Consider the following 22,008-nt stretch of genomic DNA (forward strand, 5'->3'; position numbering starts at 1 on the left):
CTATTTTGTCCTTTACAGAATGGCCTGAAGTGGTTTGTCACGTGGTGGGTGCAACAATGTGCTGTATCAGTGCATGCTCCTATCCTCCTCATCATCCTCCTTTCTTACCGTCACTCACCCTGTCAAACCTGCAGCACAAACTCTCCTCTTCATGATAGATAGATAGATAGATAGATAGATAGATAGATAGATAGATAGATAGATGTGAAAGACACTATTTAATATATACAGTGGGTACAGAAAGTATTCAGACCCCCTTCAATTTTTCACTCTTTGTTATATTGCAGCCATTTGCTAAAATCATTTAAATTAATTTTTTCCCTCATTAATGTACACACAGCACCCCATATTGACAGACAAAAAAGAATGTTTGAACTTTTTTATTAAAAAAGAAAAACTGAAATATCGCATGGTCCTAAGTATTCAGACCCTTTGCTCAGTATTTAGTAGAAGCCCCCTTTTGAGCTCATACAGCCATGAGTCTTCTTGGGAAAGATGCAACAAGTTTTTCACACCTGGATTTGGGGATCCTCTGCCATTCCTCCTTGCAGATCCTCTCCAGTTCTGTCAGGTTGGATGGTAAACGTTGGTAGACAGCCATTTTGAGGTCTCTCCAGAGATGCTCAATTGGGTTTAAGTCAGGTGACAGATGAGGGTTCGCAGGCTCCATGTACCATGGAGCTTTGACTTTCATTTCTTACTTTGAACTTTAGTTTGGTGATTTCCAAGAATGACAAAGTGAGGACCATACTACCAGTACAACCACAACACATAGCTGACAGCCCAAAAAAAATGTCTACACGTGACAGGAAATGAGTTCAGAGACTTTCTGAACTTACTATAAATGGAACTGACTTGACTGGTGCGGTCCAGATTATGTACATGTATTATGTAGCTGCCTAAAATAACAGAATTAAGCATGGAAGTGCCATTTTAAAATTTCCTATGTCTACATACAGTAGGTTAAGCCATGGCACTATCTTCCTCCATCTTATCGTCTTCCTCCTACCTCAAGCAGTGTGGATCAGCAAAAATGTCAAGGTCTTATTTTATCTCCGCAACCCCTAAGCTGTGGATCAGCACAATCCTGACACCCAACTTGTTATTATCTGTCCTCCTCCTCCTCTCAAATTCAATTCAAAATAAGGAACTGCCTCCAAAATCTAACCTCAGGCATTAAATGAAGCCTAAAATAAAATCAAAAATAAGCCTTATCCCCAAAAACTCACTCAAGCAGCAGGATTTGTAGCTTGCACAGCCCCATAAAGAGGCAAAGCTAAAAAAAATAAAAAAAAATAAAAAAGCTACCAAACGCTCCAAAGGGAGAGAGGAACCGTGAAAGCTCTTGCCCACAGTAACCAAAACAATGTTCCTATTTATATTTCAAGATTTATTAACAAAAGGAGCAGAACACTCCACCCCAAAGACTTCAAAGAGATTTGCAGAAAGCAAAGCAAAGCAAGTCAACAATTGAAAAGTTAACTTAAAGAACAGAACTTAAAGGAGACAGAAACCAGAAAAATCCAACAAGCTCTCAGAATAGCAATCCACAAAAGACAACAAAAGTTTTCCTCTTTCTGCTGCGGTGTCAGCGTCAGACTCATAATTAAGAATCATAAGAAATTTGACAAAACGAGAGTAGACCATTCTGTCCATCAAGCCTGTTTGTTTAGCTGTCCCAAAATCTCATCCAGATTCTTCTTAAAGGTTGTCAAGGGTTCTGCTTCAGCTCCAGGTCTCGGTAGTTTGTTCCAAAGTTCCACAACTGTTTGCGCACAGAAGTGCTTCCCGACTTCAGCCTTAAATGCACTTCCTCTTAATTTCCACTGATGTCCTCAAGTGCCTGATTCACCCTTCAACAACAACAACATTTATTTCTATAGCACATTTTCATACAAACAGTAGCTCAAAGTGCTTTACATATTAAAGAATAGAAAAATGAAAGACACAATTATAAAACAAAATAAATCAACATTAACATCGAATAAGAGTAAGGTTCAATGGCCAGGGGACAGAAAAACAAAAACTCCAGACGGCTGGAGAAAAATAAAATCTGTAGGGATTCCAGACCATGAGACCGCCCAGTCCCCTCTGGGCATTCCACCTAACATAAATGAAACAGTCCTCTTTGGATTTAGGATTCTCACGGAAGGGCTTGATGATGATGATGGTCACGTAGACTTCTGCCTTTTAATCCATCCATCATTGTTGGAGCATCATGAAGCTTTGAGTAGGTGGAGGTGGCGCAGGCCACCACCACAAAGAAACCGGAAAAAGAAACAGAAAAGAGAGTAGGGGTCAGTACCGACAGATGAAAGAGTTCTGCTGGATCTCCTTTATCAATGTTTTAATGATTTTAAATACCTGGATTAGGTCTCCACACAAGTCTCCTCTGCTTGAGACCATACAGACTGAATTCTCGTAGTCTGTCTGAGCATAACATGTCCTTAACTCCCATGATGCACTTGATGCTCTCCTCTGCACAACTTCAAGTGCTGCTTTGTGTTTCTTTTACTGTGGTGACCAGAACTGCACACAATACTCCAGATGTGTTCTTACGAGGGCTTTATATAGTCTGAGCACAACATCCCTTGACTTAAATTCAACAATGTGTATGGTTTAACTTATCATAAATGCAACAAGGCATATAAGGCACATCTTATATAATACGCAACCATGGCTGTCCATTTGTCTGTCCAGGATTTTAAATCGCTTGTAGCTCGCAAACCGTTTGACCGATTGATCTGAAATTTGGTACACATATGCTACATGACGTCTACTGTCCGCTTTCGGGGTGATGATTGACCTATGAGGTCAAAGGTCAACCCAGGAAGGTCTAGGTCAAAAATCAAATAACCTCTAGCCTGAAATTTGGTACACATATACTATGCTGGAACTCTGCATTACACTACAACTTTATATTAAAAGTGAAGAGTTTTGGAATTATTCCTCTTTCTATTTTTATTTTATTTTATTGTAGAATCAACTCTTGGCAGTGGCCAGCAGGGCAGCCGTGTGGTGCATGTGTACGGGCGCCGTTCTCATCGCTAACACCTTCACCGTCACTTCCTCTACCTCTTCATATCTGAAATCATTCTAGAGGCAGATTGAAGACTTAAGTGGCAGCTTAAGTGAAAAATTAAAGAAAACGTACTAAGTGGTTGCAACACAAACACGGACTTAATCAGTTGTAGCGCAAAAGATGCCAATGAAAGAAGAGAAGAAGCGGCAGCCGCTAGGGCGGAGACAAGAAGAGCTTCTCAGGGAGCAGCAGGCGCATCAACCTCTGAGCAAATGAATGGTAAACGTACAGAGAAAGATAGAGGAGGAAAACTAGGAATGCTCAAGGCAAGTGTATTCACTGAATGTTATCGGGCAGTATGCCGTTACTGGTACTTAACATAATACAAAAAAAAAAAAATAATAACAGCAAAAGAAAACTTACTAAAACTAATAAAGGACGCAGACAGAAAGAAAACCCAACCGGGACTAACAAAATATTATTTAAAAGGAAAACACATTAAAAAAAATAAAAAAATAAAGAGGAGACACTTGAGCAAGAATTAAATTTATGACTACACCTTAAAACTCCAAATCACCCATAACACAATTCTGGGACCCCCTATGACTACCTCGATATCATGGGACACAGTGTCAGCTCTACAGGTGTGTGTGTGTGAGGGTGGTCTCCCTGAGATGGACTGGCACCCCGTCCAGGACTTGTTCCTGCCTTGTACTTTATGCTTGCTGGGACAGAGCCCTCGTGACCCTGCTCAGGATTAAGTGGGCTTAGAAAATGGCATGGTATGGTATTCATCACTAAAAGCTGCCTACTTGGGTTAGGTTATGATTAAGAAATTCAGACAGTAGTAAAAAGAACTTTTTTTTTTATTTAAAAACACCATACTGGCTGCTTTTAAAGTGGCTTATTAATTTTGTACTTTTTGTATAACAGAACAAGCAGCAAATCTGCTTTATTTTAATATGTTCAAAAGCAAACTCTTTGGTCAAAACTGAGGCTAAATATTGTGTGGTGGGGCATCACATATTCACTTATGTATTATCATGAATATTATGAGACTTAGCAGGAACATTTATTGGGTTCATCTACTCTCGCCCTTGATATACACACACACACACATTTATATATACACATAATATATATATAAATACACCCACCTAAAGGATTATTAGGACCACCATACTAATACGGTGTTTGACCCCCTTTCGCCTTCAGAACTGCCTTAATTGTACGTGCCATTGATTCAACAAGGTGCTGAAAGCATTCTTTAGAAATGTTGGCCCATATTGATAGGATAGCATCTTGCAGTTGATGGAGATTTGTGGGATGCACATCCAGGGCACGAAGCTCCCGTTCCACCACATCCCAAAGATGCTCTAATGGGTTGAGATCTGGTGACTGTGGGGGCCATTTTAGTACAGTGAACTCATTGTCATGTTCAAGAAACCAATTTGAAATGATTCGAGCTTTGTGACATGGTGCATTATCCTGCTGGAAGTAGCCATCAGAGGATGGGTACATGGTGGTCATGAAGGGATGGACATGGTCAGAAACAATGCTCAGGTAGCCAATGGCATTTAAACGATGCCCAATTGGCACTAAGGGGCCTAAAGTGTGCCAAGAAAACATCCCTCACACCATTACACCACCACCACCAGCCTGCACAGTGGTAACAAGGCATGATGGATCCATGTTCTCATTCTGTTTACGCCAAATTCTGACTCTAGCATTCAACAGAAATCGAGACTCATCAGACCAGGCAACATTTTTCCAGTCTTCAACTGTCCAATTTTGGTGAGCTCGTGCAAATTGTAGCCTCTTTTTCCTATTTGTAGTGGAGATGAGTGGTACCGGTGGGGTCTTCTGCTGTTGTAGCCCATCCGCCTCAAGGTTGTGCGTGTTGTGGCTTCACAAATGCTTTGCTGCATACCTCGGTTGTAACGAGTGGTTATTTCAGTCAAAGTTGCTCTTCTATCAGCTTGAATCAGTCGGCCCATTCATTCTCCTCTGACCTCTAGCATCAACAAGGCATTTTTGCCCACAGGACTGCCGCATACTGGATGTTTTTCCCTTTTCACACCATTCTTTGTAAACCCTAGAAATGGTTGTGCGTGAATATCCCAGTAACTGAGCAGATTGTGAAATACTCAGACTGGCCCGTCTGGCACCAACAACCATGCCACACTCCAAATTGCTTAAATCACCTTTCTTTCCCATTCTGACATTCAGTTTGGAGTTCAGGAGATTGTCTTGACCAGGACCACAGCCCTAAATGCATTGAAGCAACTGCCATGTGATTGGTTGATTAGATAATTGCATTAATGAGAAATTGAACAGGTGTTCCTAATAATCCTTTAGGTGAGTGTATATACACATATATATACATGTATATATATTATATACATATATATATATATATATATATATATATATATATACACACACACACACACACACACACACACACACACACACACATATATATATATATATATATATATATATATATATATATATATATATATATATATATATATATATATAACCTACCAGACAGCGTCCTGAGTGGTGCCAACTTGCCAGTCACTCTGCATAGGGACAAACACACAGGTGTCCTCATGGCATACAGAAAAGCACAACTCCTCTTTTGGATTTATGCCACTTACTGTACTCTGTCTAGCTTTTACCACAGTTGTTCTAATTATTGACGAACAATCTCAATAGCCCTGTGAATGAAAAAGTAGCCAACTAACTCACACTTTGTACCCTTTTATTATTTCAGTCCCTCTAGATCAAGGGTCTCCATCTCCAGTCCTGGAGAGCTACTGTGGCTGCAGGTTTTCATGCTAACCCTTTTCTTAATTAGTAACCAGATTTTGCTGCTAATTAACTGATTGCCTGGTTGGAACAAAAACCTGCAGCCACAGGGGTTCCCCAGGACCATGTTTGTGAAGCACTGCCGTAAACGAATTTGGTAATTCCTAGTCCTATGGCAGGGGTCCTCAATCACGGTCCTGGAGGGCCACGGTGGCTACAGGTTTTTCATCCCAGTCAGTTTCCTAATTACAACTCAGTCCTTGCTGATAATGAAACTTGGTATTTAACGCTATGCCTTGTTAGTGCTTTCATTTATCAAAGACAAATTGTAGTTAAATTGTAGATCAGAGGTCCGCAATTACAGTCCCGGAGGTCTGTCGTGGCGGCAGGTTTTCACTTCAACCAATTTCTTAAATAGACCCCATTTATTTCCTATTAAAGCAATACGTTTTTGGGCTTAATTTTAGTTATCTTGCCTGTTACAATTCAGAACACTTAATTGCCTATTTTAGTATTTAGCAGCTGCATTTAAGTTTGAATTGTTGCCCGTTTTTGTAACCACACATTAGTTAATAATAAAATGCAAATCACAAATAAACCAGCGGCTCTCCAGCTTCCTTTTAAACCTGTGCATATTTACCATGAAGTACGTGTTAAAAGATGTTTAGAAATAAATGAGAGGGGAACTAGAAGGACCGGTATGTTTAAATCTGTTCTGGTCCACAAAACACATGATTAATGTTCTCACAGAAGGGTTTACACTGCAACTCTATTTGATGAATGAAAGCACTAACAAGCCAAATAGTTAAATACCAAGTTTCACGATCAGCAAGGACCTTCTTCTAACTAGGAAGCTAGTTGGAAGGAAAACCTCCAGGACCGTGATCGAGGACCCCTGTCCCACAGAATCCAGGCGTTATAAATTAATTAGAACAGGTTTGGTGGCATCTGTGCCTGATTCCCATTCCCAGGTCATAAACTAATTGCAAAAGAAGCCAACTGGAACACGTCCATACATTACTAGCACCATACAAAAGGATGCTTGCAATTAAAGTCCTGGAAATTAAGTTCATCCTGGTTTATTTGAACAAAATAATGTTTGCAGTTCAAAAATTGAAGATTTTCTACACTAGCTCAAAATGGTACACAGAGGGACCTTGGAGTAATTAAAGTTGAGAACGACTGCATTAACTTAGTGATCTTGTGTTAATCAATCAATAGAAAAACCTCCCAATTTAATGCACTAGGATTAGAAGTATATAATAAAACCCCCTGCTTGCTTCACTCGCCAACCACCCTGGCCTGCACTATGCGCCAGCCACTTCATGTCTCTGCCACTCACGTACCTCAAGGAGACACGGTCGCTCCTCAAAACCCCTCTTAAAAACGGTGATACAATGGGAAACAAATACAGGCTTTTTGTTTTACATCCTCTTTAAAAGCCTGTACAGCAGCTGTCCTACTGTTTATCTTTTATTTCCTGCCCCGGGCGTGGTTAAATCTCTTGGCACAAACTCTTGTCTCGCGGGACGCGAGTTCTTGATATTTTTTAGTTTATAATTTAAAAACGGAATAAGAATCTGAAAATTTAACAACATCACATTAAAGTTCAATAAATTCTGAAAAGAATGATACCAAACATTATATATAGATATAGATATAGAGAGAGAGAGAGAAAGAGAGAGAGAGGGGTTATGAGCAGGCGCTTATACAGCACATTGCCACACCCACCACCAACTCAGGATCCCAGATTAGGACCCAAGTGCAGCCATGGTAACAGGTGACACCAGTGAGTAGAACCAGTGTGAGGTTTTTTTTATGGTGGCTGGAGTGCCAATTCTGCCACCAACCCCCAAGTTTTTCCCTGCAGGTTAGAGGGCCTACATGCAGGGCTGGATGCAGATTAACGTCATACCAAGGACGGAGCAATTGCAAGTTAAGGGCAAGGACACAACAGAGCAGAGTCCATTTTGGCATTTACAGGATTTGAACCGGTAACTTTTCGATTGCCATTGCAGATCCCTAGCCTCAGAGCCACCACTCCACCATATTATACATATATTTATAGCATTCGTAGTCTGAGTCCCAATCTGATTGTATGTGTGGTTACCTACCAGGTAACGCATGTGGTTGGTCTGTCAGTCGGCAAGTGTGAGAAGAAGATCATAGAATGTTACATAGTTTACTGTCAAATTATGCAAAGAGTATGTGACACGTGTTTCGCCCTTATTTGGGCTCATCAGGCATACACACTCCACTGCACACGTGTCGCGAACTCATTGCATTATTAGATATATTACATAGTTTGCTGTCAATCTATCTATATATGAGTAGATATAAAATGTGACAAAAATTGAATGAAAAGGATGGGTCACAGACTGAGCCAAAGCCAAATCCCAAAAGAAATTGGTGGGTGTGGCTGGCATCTTAAAGGGGTGACTGTGGGCGGAACCAAAGCCAAATCTTGGCATAAGGGAGAGATGGTGGGCGGAGTCAGAGTGACATCTTAGCACAAAGGCCTGACCATAGCAATCAAATCCTAACAATTATATTGTACAATATATCTTTTTTTTTTTTTACTTCTTGTATTGATGAATGGTACAAAATCCAAATTAAAGACATTAATCGGTTTATAGGATTATTACTATTATTATCATGCGTACACAGTACAGTGGCATTCTTACTTGCAAACAGGAATTGATATTGGTAAAAAAAAAATGTGAAAAAAGAAATTGAATAAAGAATTTTTAAATAAATGGCAGACACCCTTGAAAGTCTTGGTCTCGAGTTAAATTTGGATTGTTCACTCTTTGTTCAGCTCCTACTCCAAGGCTCGGCCTTTTATTGTGGGATGTGGTTCTGCTCTCAATGGGAGTTAAGGAGACCATTGCAGTTGCGGCTACATCTTGATAGGAAGCCAGATATGGCCACAGCAAAAGAGCTGTGTTATTTAATTCTGAAAATAACTAACTGAGGCAGAGGAATCTTTTCTTTGCTTATGCTTGGCTTAGACATTTACTGTCTGTTGCCACTACCCTGGGTGGTTTGAGAAGCACGATGTTTCTTCTGTATGGATGGTTTTATTCTCATAATGGTAGGCGTTTTCGCACAAAGGACATGACTAAGGGCTGGCATCCAGGGTGGCTTTTTTTTTGTTTTTCTATTGTGCCCAATGCTGCTGGGATAGGCACCAGCTTCCCACAATCCAGAAATGGACAAGTGGGTGAGAAAATGGATGGGTGGAGGAAACAGAAATGAAATGTGCAGTTCAATTTTAGATGTAACATTCCTTCAAACTGTGAGTAATGCAATTGAATTTCTTGACAGACTACTATTAGCCTTTTTGAGAAGTTGGGATATTATGGAAACATGCAAAAAGCAGTGATAGTTAAATTGACTTTGACTTTTCTTGTATTGCAGACAGTTGAAACCCAAGATATTTCACGCTTTGAATGTTTTGTCTGGTCAACTTCATTTCATTTGTTAATGCACAAGGTGAGTCAAAATTATGTTAACATTTGAATGGTGGAAACAATTTATTCATAAAGCATAATTCATAATGTGCAAGATGCTTTACAGGAATGTCTCAACCTGTTCACCATCATGTTCAGCACACAAAAAACAACGAGCAACAGTACCATTTAAAGCCCGGACACACATTTCACAGGGTATAGAGGACACCACAGTCTGTATTCTGACCTTCAGGTCATTGATATCACAACCTTTACTGTTATACACACACACTCCTTCACAAATCAAGTCAAGTTGGGGAGCCTGCACTGGTACAGTGTGTTGCTGCACCCACTAAACGACGAAACAACTCGGATCCCGGTTGGCAACCCCTCAGGCAGACACACAGTCCAGTCCCACCCTCCGGAAATGACCCTCTATCTGCTGCAGCCAGGTGTTACGTGGGCAACCCCTTGGCCTGGTCCAGCCAATCGGGTCCCCAACAGTGAAGTGAGGATCCAACGAGCCGGATCACCCTCGGGGAAACGCGCCACATGGCCGTAGTGCCGTAACTGACGCTCCCTCACAATGCAGGTCATGTGCTTCATTCAGGACTCCATGAGCAACACAAAGTCAAACCAACGGTACCCAAGGACTCTCCAGAGAGACACTGTAATGAAGGAGTCCAGTCTTCGTCTCAGGTCACTGGATAGGTCCATGTCTCGCAAACATATAGCAAGACAGGAAGCACCAGGACACTAAAGACTTGGACCTTCGTCCTTTTGCATAGATATCAGGAGCACCACACACCCTTTCCAGCGACCTCATGACACCCCATGCTCTCCCAATCCGTCTACTGACTTCATAGGAATCAACATTTATTTCAATCAACATTTATTTATATAGCACATATTCATACAAAAAAATGTAGCTCAAAGTGCTTTACAAAATGAATAGAGAAATAGAAGACACAATAAAAGAATAAACATAAGTCAACATTAATTAACATAGAATAAGAGTAAGGTCCGATGGCCAGGGTGGACAGAAGAAGAGTCACCAGAGACATGACTGTCACCACCGAGATAAGAAAACCTCTCGACAAGTTTAACACTCTGTCCACAGACAGACACACAACTGGTGGCTGTCCCCAAGAGGTCATTAAAGGCCTGGATCTTTATCAGGACACTCGCAAGCCCAGACACTCTGACTCCTCTCTCAGTCTCTCGAGTGCCCCAATCAGAGCCTCCATTGACTCCACGAAGATCTCAGCATTGTCAGCAAAGTCAAGATCAGTGAATCTTTCTTCACCTACAGATGCCCCACAACCGCTGAACACCACGACCTTGCCCAACTCCCAGTCCATACAAGCGTTGAACAGAGTAGAAGCAAAAACACACCCCTGACGAAGCCCAGAATCAACTGGGAAAACCGCAGAGATCCTTCACCATACCCCATAATCAGAAATCACAGGAGTGTGGAGGCCATAGCAATGGTCCACCAAGACCTATCCATTGACCTGGAAAGGTGTGGTTGAGATAAAAATAATCCATTAGTGTTAACAAAATTTGACTCACCCTGTACATCAGTGAAAGGCAAACTTTTTCATCCAAAAATTTTCTTTTGCGGCACACCTGAGGGACTGCCCATAATTAAAGTCGTGACAACACAATCTATGGACAATCGCCAATAAAAACAATTAATTTTACAAGTTTGAAAGACATTTTATTAATAAAGGAATCAAAGGATAAATCTTAAATTTAATTAATGTGAACGTTGAGATTGTTTTTCAGCACATATGAGACTGATGCGAGGATCAATTTTCGAAAGACAGATGCGCATTTCCTTGTCGATTATTTGAAGTCTCTAGCGTTTCTTAGACTTCATTTCTGTAAGTGTTCCATTATCTGTTTTTCCAATCAACCAAAATTTCAAAAACACTAGCAATTTTAAATATTTTACAAAAGTTTTCGCGGCGCCCCTAGAAAATTCCACAGCGCGCGCACCGGTTGCCCGACAATGCTGTACATTGTACATCCCAGCATTTCAGGCCTACAACACATTCCAAGAATGTTAGGCCAGGAAAGCATTTACCACTTTGTAACGTCTTCATTCCTCCTCACAACACACAAAACACGTTTTGGCACGGAGGATACCTAGCGATGAAGAATTTCTGGTGTACTTTTGCAACGGTACAGGGTCTTTGTCATCACATTTTTTGTTTACAGATTCTCCACATGTTCTTTACTGGGGACAGGCGAGGACTGAACGCAGGGCAGTCGAGTACCCAGACACTCATCTTTCACAGCCATGGCTTTGTCTTGTGTGCAGAAAGTGATTTCGCATTGTCTTGTTGAAAGAATAGCATGGACATTCCTGGAAAAGACGTCATCTTGAAGGCAGCATATGTTGCTCTAAAATCTCAATGTACTTTTCTGCATTAATGAATTAAGTTGCCAAGGGCACTGATACAACCCCATACTATGACAGACCCTGGCTTTTGGACTTGTTGCGGAGAACAGTCTGGATGGTCTTTTTCATCTTTGGTCCAGAGCACACAGTGTTGATTTCTTCTAAAAAAAAAAAAAAAAAGAGCTGGAATGCTAATTCGTTTGACAAAATGCAAGTTTCCACGGTGTGATGGACCATCAAAGATGCCTCAGAGCACAGAGAAAAACCTACTACGCTTCTGGAAATAGTTAACATGGGGCTTCTTTTATGCACAGTAAAGTCTTAAGTGGCCTTTGTGAATGTAGCTCTGTATTGAGTGCTTGACAAAGGTTTGCCAAAGTCATTGTCGTCTTCTTCTTTTGGTTACTCCCATTAGGGGTTGCTTCAGTGGATCATCTGTTTCCATATCTTCCTGTCCTGTCATCTTGCTCGGTTACCCCCATCACCTGCATGTCCTCTCTCACCGCATCCATAAACCTTCTCTTAGGTCTTCCTCTTCTCCTCTTGCCTAGCAGCTCTATCCTTAGTATCCTTCTCCCAATATACTCAGCATCTCTCCACTTCACAAGTCCAAACCAACACAATCTCGCCTCTCTGACTTTGCCTCCAAACTGTCCAACCTGAGCTGACCCTCTAATGTCCTCATTTCTAATCCTGTCCATCCTCGTCATACCCAATGCAAATCTTAACATCTTTAACTCTGCCACTTCCAGCTCTTTCTCCTGTGCCACCATCTCCAGCCCATATAACATAGCTGGTCTCACTACCGCCCTTCCCCTTTTACTCTTACGGATACCCGTCTGTCACAAATCACTCCTGACACTCTTCTCCACCCACTCCACCCTGCCCACACTCTCTTCACCTTTCTTCCTGTTGCTCTGTACTGTTGCTCCGAAGTATTTAAACTCATCCACCTTCACCAGGTCTACCCCCTGCATCCTTACCATTCTACTGACCTCCGTCTCATTTACACCCATGTATTCTGTCTTGGTGGTCCTACTGATCTTCATCCCTCTCCTCTCTAGAGCATATCTCCACCTCACCAGGGTCTCCTCAACCTGCTCCTTACACGTGCTAAAGAAAAAAAAAAAAAAAAGTAATCCCATGTGGTGATACCAGCTGCTGATGACACAGCACTATTTTAGGGATCAGACATCACGAGTGTTCAGCTGAGCCTTGCCCTTTACACACTGAAATTCCTCCAGTTTTCTTGAGCCATTTCATGATATTATGCACTGCAGAGGGAGAAACATGCAAATCCATGCCAATCTTTTCTTTGTGGAACACTGCTTTGAAACGTTTCAATTACTTTCTCATGTATTTTTTGACAAACTGGAGATCCTCTGCCCATCTTTGCTCCTCAAAGACTCGGCCTTTTGTGGATACCGAATCAGGATTACAATCCCCTGTTTCAGTTTACGTCATTACTTCATCATTACTGGCTTTAATTTTACATCAGCCGCCCCATGTCCCAACTGTTTTTTGTAATGTGTTGCAAGCCTGAAATACTACAGGAATGGATATAGATTAACAAATGAAACAAAGCAGACCAGACAAAACATGAAATATCTTGGGTTCATACAGTCTGCCATGAAATTAAAGTCATAGTACATTTAAGAATCACTGCGTTTTTTTAAATTTGTGTTTTCCTTACCGTCCCAACTTTTTCTGATTTGGGGGATGTATTAAAAGCTTGATTTTTATTTTTTTAAGAATATTACCTTGCAGAAATAAGCACAGTAGGTGAATTGCTGACTTGTAAGAGTGTGAATATGCATGTATGTGAGTCAAGGTGGTCTTAACAGCATCATAGGTCCCCAAGCAAAATAGTGCAGTGTGGCCTCTGTTTTGATAGTAAACAGAAATATACATGGGCATTGGAAACATTGTGGGCCCCTATGCTCCTGGAGTACCCCGGCCAGTGCCCATTGTGTCTATACATCAAGACAGCCTGCTGCGAGTGGGTTTTGTGGGGTCAGGGTTGAGTCCTGTTTTACACCAGAAGAAGCAAATGAACTCATGGTGCCTTTCACTACGGTGAGGAGTGTGGTCTAGTGGTTTAAAACTGAACAAAGATCACAACAACAACATTTTTGTCAGGGCGGCATGGTGGTGCTGCTGCTTCGCACTTAGGAGAACTGGGTTCGCTTCCTGGGTCCTCCCTGCATGGAGTTTACATGTTCTCCCCGTGTCTGTGTGGGTTTCCTCCGGGCGCTCCGGTTTCCTCCCACAGTCCAAAGACATGCAGGTTAGGTGCATTGGTGATCCTAAGTTGTCCCTGGTGTGTGTGTTTGTTCCTGCCTTGCGCTCTGTGCTGGCTGGGATTGGCTACAGCAGACCCCTCCGTGACCCTGTGTTAGGATATAGCAGGTTGGAAAATGACTGACTGACATTTATTTCTATACCACGTTTTCATACAAATGATGTAGCTCAAAGTGTTGTACAAGATGAAAAGTTTATAAAAAAACAGAAATATAAAAATAAGGTTAGGCAATACTAAGCAACAGAAAAAGCAGGGGTTCCGAGGCCACAAGACCACTCAGCACCCTCACTGGGCATTCTACTTATTATAAAATGATCTCAATCAGTTCTTATGGTTTACAGGCTTCAGGCGAAAGAATTTATTGATGGACACGTGGACCTCTGGCCTTCAATCCATCAATGAAAATACCAGTTTAAGTCCCATAACTGGCCCATAATGTGAAACGGAGTGACTTTACCTCATTGTAAGAAGACTTGGGATTTTGTGACTCATTATGTCCTGCATTTAAGTTGTCTAATCGTCTTACAGAGAGTGCCTTACAAAAGCATTCATCCTCCCTCAGTGGTTTGTTGCATTACAACCTGGAACTAAAATGGATTTTTGAGGGGTTAAACACACAAAATGACTAACACTTTGAAGGCAAAGAATTTTTTATTGTGACACAAATACAACCAAAAAAAACACCACTGCCACACACACTCACGAGTGTGCATAGGCATTCACTTACAAACTGCCCCACGCTCCCCCCACCATTCAATACTTCGTGAAGCCCCCTTTGGCTGCCATTCCAGCTGCAAGTCTCCTTACTGAGCACATCTAGCTACTGGGATTTTTGCTTATTCCTTAAGACAAATGTGCCCCTTCACGTCTGATGGGTTAAGTTGGTGTCCCTCAATCTTCACGTCATGCCACCGATTCTCCATTGGATTGAGGGCTGGCCATTGAGGAGGCCATTCCAAGACATCTCAAAAAGCTTCCCTTCAAACCATTCCAGTGTCACTTTAGCAGTATGTTTAAGGTCGTTCATTGTCCTCCTGCTGCAAGGTGACCCTTCATCCCAGTCTCAAAACTCTGGTTGGCTGAAACAGGTTTTCCTCAAGGATTGCCCCAAATTTAGCACCATCCATCTTTCCTTCAATCCTGACCAGTTTTCCTGTCCCCACAGTATGATGCTGCCTACACCACCATGCTTCACTGTGGGAATTGTGCTATCGGGGTGATGAGAAGTCTTGGGTTTGCGCCACACAAGGCGTTTCCCCATGATGGCTAAAACGTTCAATTTTAATATCATCTGACCAGAGAGCCTTCTGTGAAAAGAATAAAATGTAAAAATTAACGGATGACATGATTGTTGGTGCCAGATGGGTGGTTTTTGAGTATTTCTGGAACTGCTGATCTCCTGGGATTTTCACACACAAGAGTCTGCACAGTTCACTCACAATGGTGAGAAAATTAAAAAGAAATCCAGTGAGCAGCAGCTCTGTGGACAGACACACCTTGTTGATGAGAGAGGTCAGAGGACAATGGCCAGACTGGTTTAAGCTGACAGAAGGGCTTACGGTAAAAATGAGGACCAACTGTGATGAGCAGAAAAGCATCTCAAGATGCGTAACACGTCAAACCTTGGGGCAGACGGCTTCAAGAGCTGAAGACCACATCAGGTTCCACTCCTCTCAGCCAAGAACAGAAAGCGGAGGCTGCAGTGCAAACAGACTCACCAAAACTCATCAGCTGGAGACTGGAAAAATGTAGTCTGGTCTGATGAATCTCAAATTCTGCTGAGGCACACAAATGGTAGGCTCAGAACTTGGCACCAACAGCATGAGCACGGCCTTCCTTATATCAACAGTCCAGGCTGGTGCTGGAATAATGTAAAGGAGAATGTTTGGCAGCCACACTTTGGGCCTATTAATACCAATCAGTCATCTCTTGACTGCCATGACCCTTCAATGTGTATCCCATAATGTACCCCACTTCTTACTGACACTTCCACCATGATAATGCACCACATTACAATGCAAAAGTCACAGACCTTCATGAGCATGACAACAAGTCCAGTGTTTTTCAGTGGTCAACCAAGTCACATGATCCGGGTCCAATAGATTACCTTTGGGATGTGGTAGAACGGGAGGTTCACAGCATGAAGATGCAGCTGACAAATCTGCCAAAAATTGCATGGACCAGAATCTCAAAGGAATGTTTCTAACATCTTATACAATCCATGCCACTAAGAACTGGGGTTGTTCTGGGAGCAAAATGAGGCTCAACCCAGTTTTAGGATAAGTGGTCTTAAGAATTTGCTCATTGTAACAAATCAAATATGAAATTCCCCCCCACGTTTTTATAAGCAGGCTACCACATGGTGTGACAATGCAGGTTCAGCTCCATGCTCCCATCTAGCTTCTGGGGAGCTCTAGAACCCGACACCGCTGGTAATGTCACTGATGAGCTGGACCATGAGACAACAAATCAAGGGGATGGTGCAAAAAGTGCAAAAGTGCTTTTATTAAAATCAACAAACCAAAAACTAGTGTCCAAATAGTGCAGTGCTTCAAATAAGTCATTAAATAAATAATCCATTAAAAGCTAGTGAAAAACTGGAGGTTAAAAATCATATAAATAGATCCATAAAAACAATGAGGTTAAAAACAACGGCTAGAAGCAGTCTTTTAAAACAAAGCCGGTGCCTTCTTTTACTGGTGACCCCCCTGCTTCCCATCCAGGCTATGCAGCAGGGGAGTCACCCTACCTGAAGCTGACCTTCTTCACTCGACTGGTCTGGTGGCCTCCTGATCCGTGGCTTCGTTCAGCCCCTGCCAGACCGAGACTTGGCTTCCCACAACGGCCAGGACACTCACGCTGGGGTTCCACTCCAAATCTGACCACCGCTGTGGTGAGCCAAATTTCTCTCAGTCACTCCTGCTCCATACAAGCGCTCAGCAGGAGCAACCACTACCATCGGCCCCTTAAGGCTCGCCTCTCCCAGCTGCCTGCATACATCCGCGAGACTGTACTCACTCGCTCGCTCTCTCTCTCGCACATACTGGCTGCCTAATTTCCATCTGCCTTCTTCCTTAACTTCCGTTTCTTTTTTCCTCTTTTCATTTTTTCTTCTCCTCCACACTTGCATTCCTATTATATATAATAGGTACGTGGATCAGTTGTGACAATTAGCAGATCCCAGCATCAGTTATAGATGCAAACGACTCCTCACCTGTGCACTTAAGCGAGGACCACCCGCATCACAGGGCACTCGGGAACCGCTCCGGCCACACTACCACGCCTCCTTTTTAAGCGATTATCTATTTAAAACTGGCCTTTTTAATCTGAGTTGTGGACCCGCTATACCCAACATGGGTGCAAAGATTATTGTCCACAGTGACGTACTGAACATTTATTAGATTTCACTAAGGACTAAATGCACATGATATTTATCTACATGCTACACTGATCCCTCTCCCACTTGGACGGAGGCAGTGGTGCTGTAAGAATGATGTTTCTGGACTTCTCTAGCAACTTTAGCACCATCCAACTTCTGCTCCTTAGGGACAAGCTGACAGAGATGGCAGTAGATTCATACCTGGTGGCATGGATTGTGGACTCTCTTACAGACAGACCCCAGTATGTGCGTCTCGTGAACTGCAGGTCTGACATTGTGGTCAGCAACACAGGAGCACCGCAGGGGACTGGACTTTCTCCCGTCCTGTTCAGCCAACATACATCAGACTTCCAATACAACTTGGAGTCCTGCCACTTGCAAAAGTTCACTGGTGACACTGCTATCGTGGGCTGCATCAGAAGTGGGCAGGAGGAAGAGTATAGGAACCTAATCAAGGACTTTGTTAAAAATGTGCGACTCAAACCACCTACAACTGAACACCAGCTAAACCAAGGAGCTGGTGGTGGATTTTAGGAGGACCAGGTCCTTCACGGACACCATGATCATCAGAGGTGACTGTGGGGAGGGTGCAGACCTATAAATACCTGGGAGTGCAGCCGGATGATAAACTGGACTGGACAGCCAACCCTGATGCTCTGTGCAAGAGAGGTCAGAGCCCACTATACTTTCTTAGAAGGCTGGCGTCCTTCAACATCTGCAATAAGATGCTGCAGATGTTCTACCAGACAGTTGTGGCGAGCGCCCTCTTCTACGCGGTGATGTGCTGGGGGGGCAGCATAAAGAAGGACGCCTCACGCCTGGACAAACTAGTGAGGAAGGCAGGATTGTAGGCACGGAGCTAGACAGTTTGACATCCATGGCAGAGCGACGGGCACTGAGCAGACTCCTGTCAATCGTGGAGAATCCACTGCATCCACTGGACAGGATCATCTCCAGACAGAGGAGCAGCTTCAGCGACAGACTGCTGTCTCCGTCCTGCTCCACTGACAGACTGAGGAGACCCCACACTATGCGACTCTTCAGTTCCACCCATGGGGGGGGGGTAAACATTAACATTATACAAAGTTATATTGTCTGTTATACCTGCCTCACACTCTCCACCTTGCATTTTTTAAAACTTGCACTGCATTGTTATCACTCTTTAATTTAATATTGTTTTTTGTATCAGTATGCTGCTGCTGGAGTATGTGAATTTCCCCTTGGGATTAATAAAGTATCTATCTATCTATTTGTGCTCCTCAGAAATTCCAATATCACTACCTTTGTTTTGAGAGTGAACTTGTGTATAGGAGACGCATTCATAAGGATTAGCAGCCTTCGGGCTTCCCAGCATGTCTGTTGAGTAATACAGGAACACTGCTTGGTTTTGCACCTCCAACATGTAAACATGAAAATTTCTAAATAGAACGGACTGGAAAGGAGCCTTTAAAAGAAGAAAGGAAACCCATGACGCAGCCTACTGAGATGGTACCAGTGGCCTACAGTAACGACAGACAGTTTCACCTATGACTTACTTGGCCCGGGGTTCAAGTCTGGACTAGACAGAGTATAATGAGGCCTCTCTCACAGAAATGTGAGTGTTTTATGGACACATGCATGTGAATTTTCAAAGAAATCCACAAGCAGCCTTCAGTCTTGGCTTTAAGTCAGGAATCTGCTCCACATGACCACAGGCTGTGTTTGAGTGAAGACTGGCTGAGCTTTGAAACAGCTGTTGGACGCGTGCCCAACATTCGTATTATATAACTGTGGCGGACCCTGGCCGGGACGCCCCTGTGATGGAAGGACCAAGGGACAGGACTTATTCAGGGCAATACCTTCCCCGGAACACAAGAGGGTAAACCCCCTGGCTCACAAGTTGAGTTTAGAAGCACAACCCTGTTGGGGCCCGTGGCCACCACCAGAAGGTGCCTGAACATTTCCCGAGCCCTGGGCTGCAGCACTTCTGCCACACCCGGAAGTCTGTCGGAAGAAGGTTTGGGAGCATCTGTAGCACTTCCAGGTGCCCTATAAAAGGGGCCGCCTCACTCCATTCAGGGAGCCAGAGTCGGGAGGAGGTGGACGAAGCTTGCTGGGTGAGGAGTGGAGGCGGCAAAGAAAGGAGAGAGTACTGTTTCTGGTGCTTGCGACTGTGCTAATTGCTGTAAGGAGCAAGTTAGAAGGGCTCCACACTATAAATAAAATTTGTGTCGTGTGGCAACTCGCGTCTCTACCCATCTGTGTTGGGTTCGTACAGCTGCACTCACCCTGGTGGTCTACAATTTCTACATACATACACACACACGTACACACATACACACACACACAAACCATTCCATGGAGGTTTGTGTTTTGTTTTTTTAGTCCTCCCGGGCATCTGACCTGATCAGACTCATCTTTGGAAATTTAGAATATGAAATTCTCTTCTTATATAATACGCTACCGTGGCCGTCGGTCTGTGCAGGATTTTAAATCACCTGTAGCTCACAAACCTTTTGAACTATTGACCTGAAATGTGGTACACATGTAGTACGTGACGTCTACTGTGCGCTTTCGGGGTGATGATTGACCATTTAGGTCAAAGGTCAAGGTTAAAAACCAAATAACCTGTAGCCTGAAATTTGGTACACATATACTACGCCGAGTTCTCCCCTTGTCTGCGTGGGTTTCCTTCCACAGTCCAAAGACATGCAGGTTAGGTGCACTGGTGATCCTAAATTGTCCCTTGTGTGTGTGTGTGTGCGTGCGTGCGCCCTGCCTGGGATTTGTCTCCTTCCTTACACCCTATGTTGGCTGTGATTGGCTCCAGCAGACCCCCCGTGACCCTGTAGTAAGGATATAGCGGGTTGGATAATGGATGGATATACTACGCTAAAACCCTGCACTACAGCTTTATATTAAAAGCCAACAGTTTTGGAATTATTGCTCTTTATTTTATTGTAGAATCAAGTCTTGGCAGTGGGCGGCAGAAGCGTACGGGCGCAATTCCCATCGCTACCACCTTCGCCATCACTTCCTCTACATCTTCATGTCTTAAATCATTCTTCAGGCAGATTGAAGACTCAAGTGCCAGCTTAAGTAAAATATTAAGGATAATGTACCAAGAAATTGTAACACAAACACTTAATCAGTTTTAATGTGAAAAGATGCCGGCCAAAGAGGAGAAGAAGTGGGCCGCTAGGGTGGGGAGAAGAAGAGCTGCTCAGGAAGCAGCAAACAAATCAACCTCTGAGCAAACGAATGCTAAACGTACAGAGAAAGAGGATCAAAATTATGAAGAGCACACTCAGCATTTAGGACAGGCTGACACAGAGCGAAAGAGCAAGTCAAGTGTATTCACTGCACGTTATTCCATGCAGTGTGCCGTTACTGGCGCTTAAGAGCCTATTATACAGTACCAGTAACAGCGCACTGCCCAATAATGTGCAGTGAATACACTTGACGTGAGCCTTCCTAGTTTTCCTCCTCTTTCTCTGTATGTTTACCATTCGTTTGCTCAGAGGTTGATGCGCTTGTTGCTTCCTGAGCCGCTCTTCTTGTCTCCACCCTAGCGGCCCACTTCTACTCATCTGTTGTTGACATCTTTTCGCATTAAAATTGATTAATTCCGTGTTTGTGTTGCAATTACTTAGTATGTCTTCTTTAATTTTTCACTTAATTAAGCTGACACTTGAGTCTCCAATCTGCCTGAAGAATGATTTGATATGAAGAGGAAGAGGTAGGAGAAGTGACTGCGAAGGTGGTAGGGAATGAGAACGGCACCCGTACGCATGCGCCACACGGCCGCCCTGCTGGCCACTGCCGAGAGTTGATTCTACAATAAAATAAAATGAAGAGGAATAACCTTAGAGGCCAATCATCACCCCAAAAGCGGATAGTTGACGTCACGTTTCACATGTATACCAAATTTCAAGTCAATCGGTCAAACGGTTTGAGAGCAACAGGTGATATAAAATCCTGGACAGACAAACGGACAGCCACGGTAGCGTATTATATATAAAGATATTATGTAGGAAATTGTTTTCTGGTGTTCTTATAGTTCTCAATGGTCTAACAAACACATCCTTCATGCTACGAGTAGATGGCCATTATTCGAACCCCTTCAACATTATTCTTTCTTGCCGAGGCACATTAAACAAACCAAACTTTTCTTTACACATCAGTTAAAGATTTAGATTCAATTCACATAAACTCTCTCGGCGCCCATGAAACTTAATGTATTGTACAACACTGCCACGTCACTATATACTCCCACCCAATTCACTCACCCTGCTTCACTGCCTCGTGCCGCACCTGTGAGTTTTCAAGCCGACGCTTTAATTCTGGCGCCGCTATGCCTTCCGCTCGCGCGCTTGCCAGTGTCTTTCCCGCCTCTCCGCTCTCATTTCCTATACGTTTCTTTGCTTGTCAGTCATCTCAGTTGGATTGTTTAATAGGCTGTGACATGGGGAGTGGGTGGGGAATATTTATTATATTTTCGAACGCTCTTTGGCATTGTTACAAATGCTGTCGCAATAATTAAATATCGGCTGGCATATCTCGCGACACAGAATTCGCGCTTGGACGGACTCCTAATTTTATGTCATCATGTGGCGACCCATCACAAACACGTAACCCGTGGTGTAAAAA

The 22,008-nt window shown here is 43.1% G+C and overlaps 1 long non-coding RNA gene across 1 annotated transcript in view; it reads right to left on the reverse strand.

Moving 5' to 3' along the window:
- The window catches only part of LOC120530051, a 60,486-nt gene extending 38,770 nt beyond the window's left edge, over positions 1-21,716 (reverse strand). The window contains exon 1 of the long non-coding RNA XR_005633895.1: positions 21,648-21,716. This is a non-coding gene — a long non-coding RNA (uncharacterized LOC120530051). The remainder of the gene's footprint in view (positions 1-21,647) is intronic.
- Between the last annotated feature and the right edge of the window lie 292 nt (positions 21,717-22,008).

Source organism: Polypterus senegalus, chromosome 5 (assembly GCF_016835505.1).
Source record: "Polypterus senegalus isolate Bchr_013 chromosome 5, ASM1683550v1, whole genome shotgun sequence".
NCBI classification, from domain to species: domain Eukaryota; kingdom Metazoa; phylum Chordata; class Cladistia; order Polypteriformes; family Polypteridae; genus Polypterus; species Polypterus senegalus.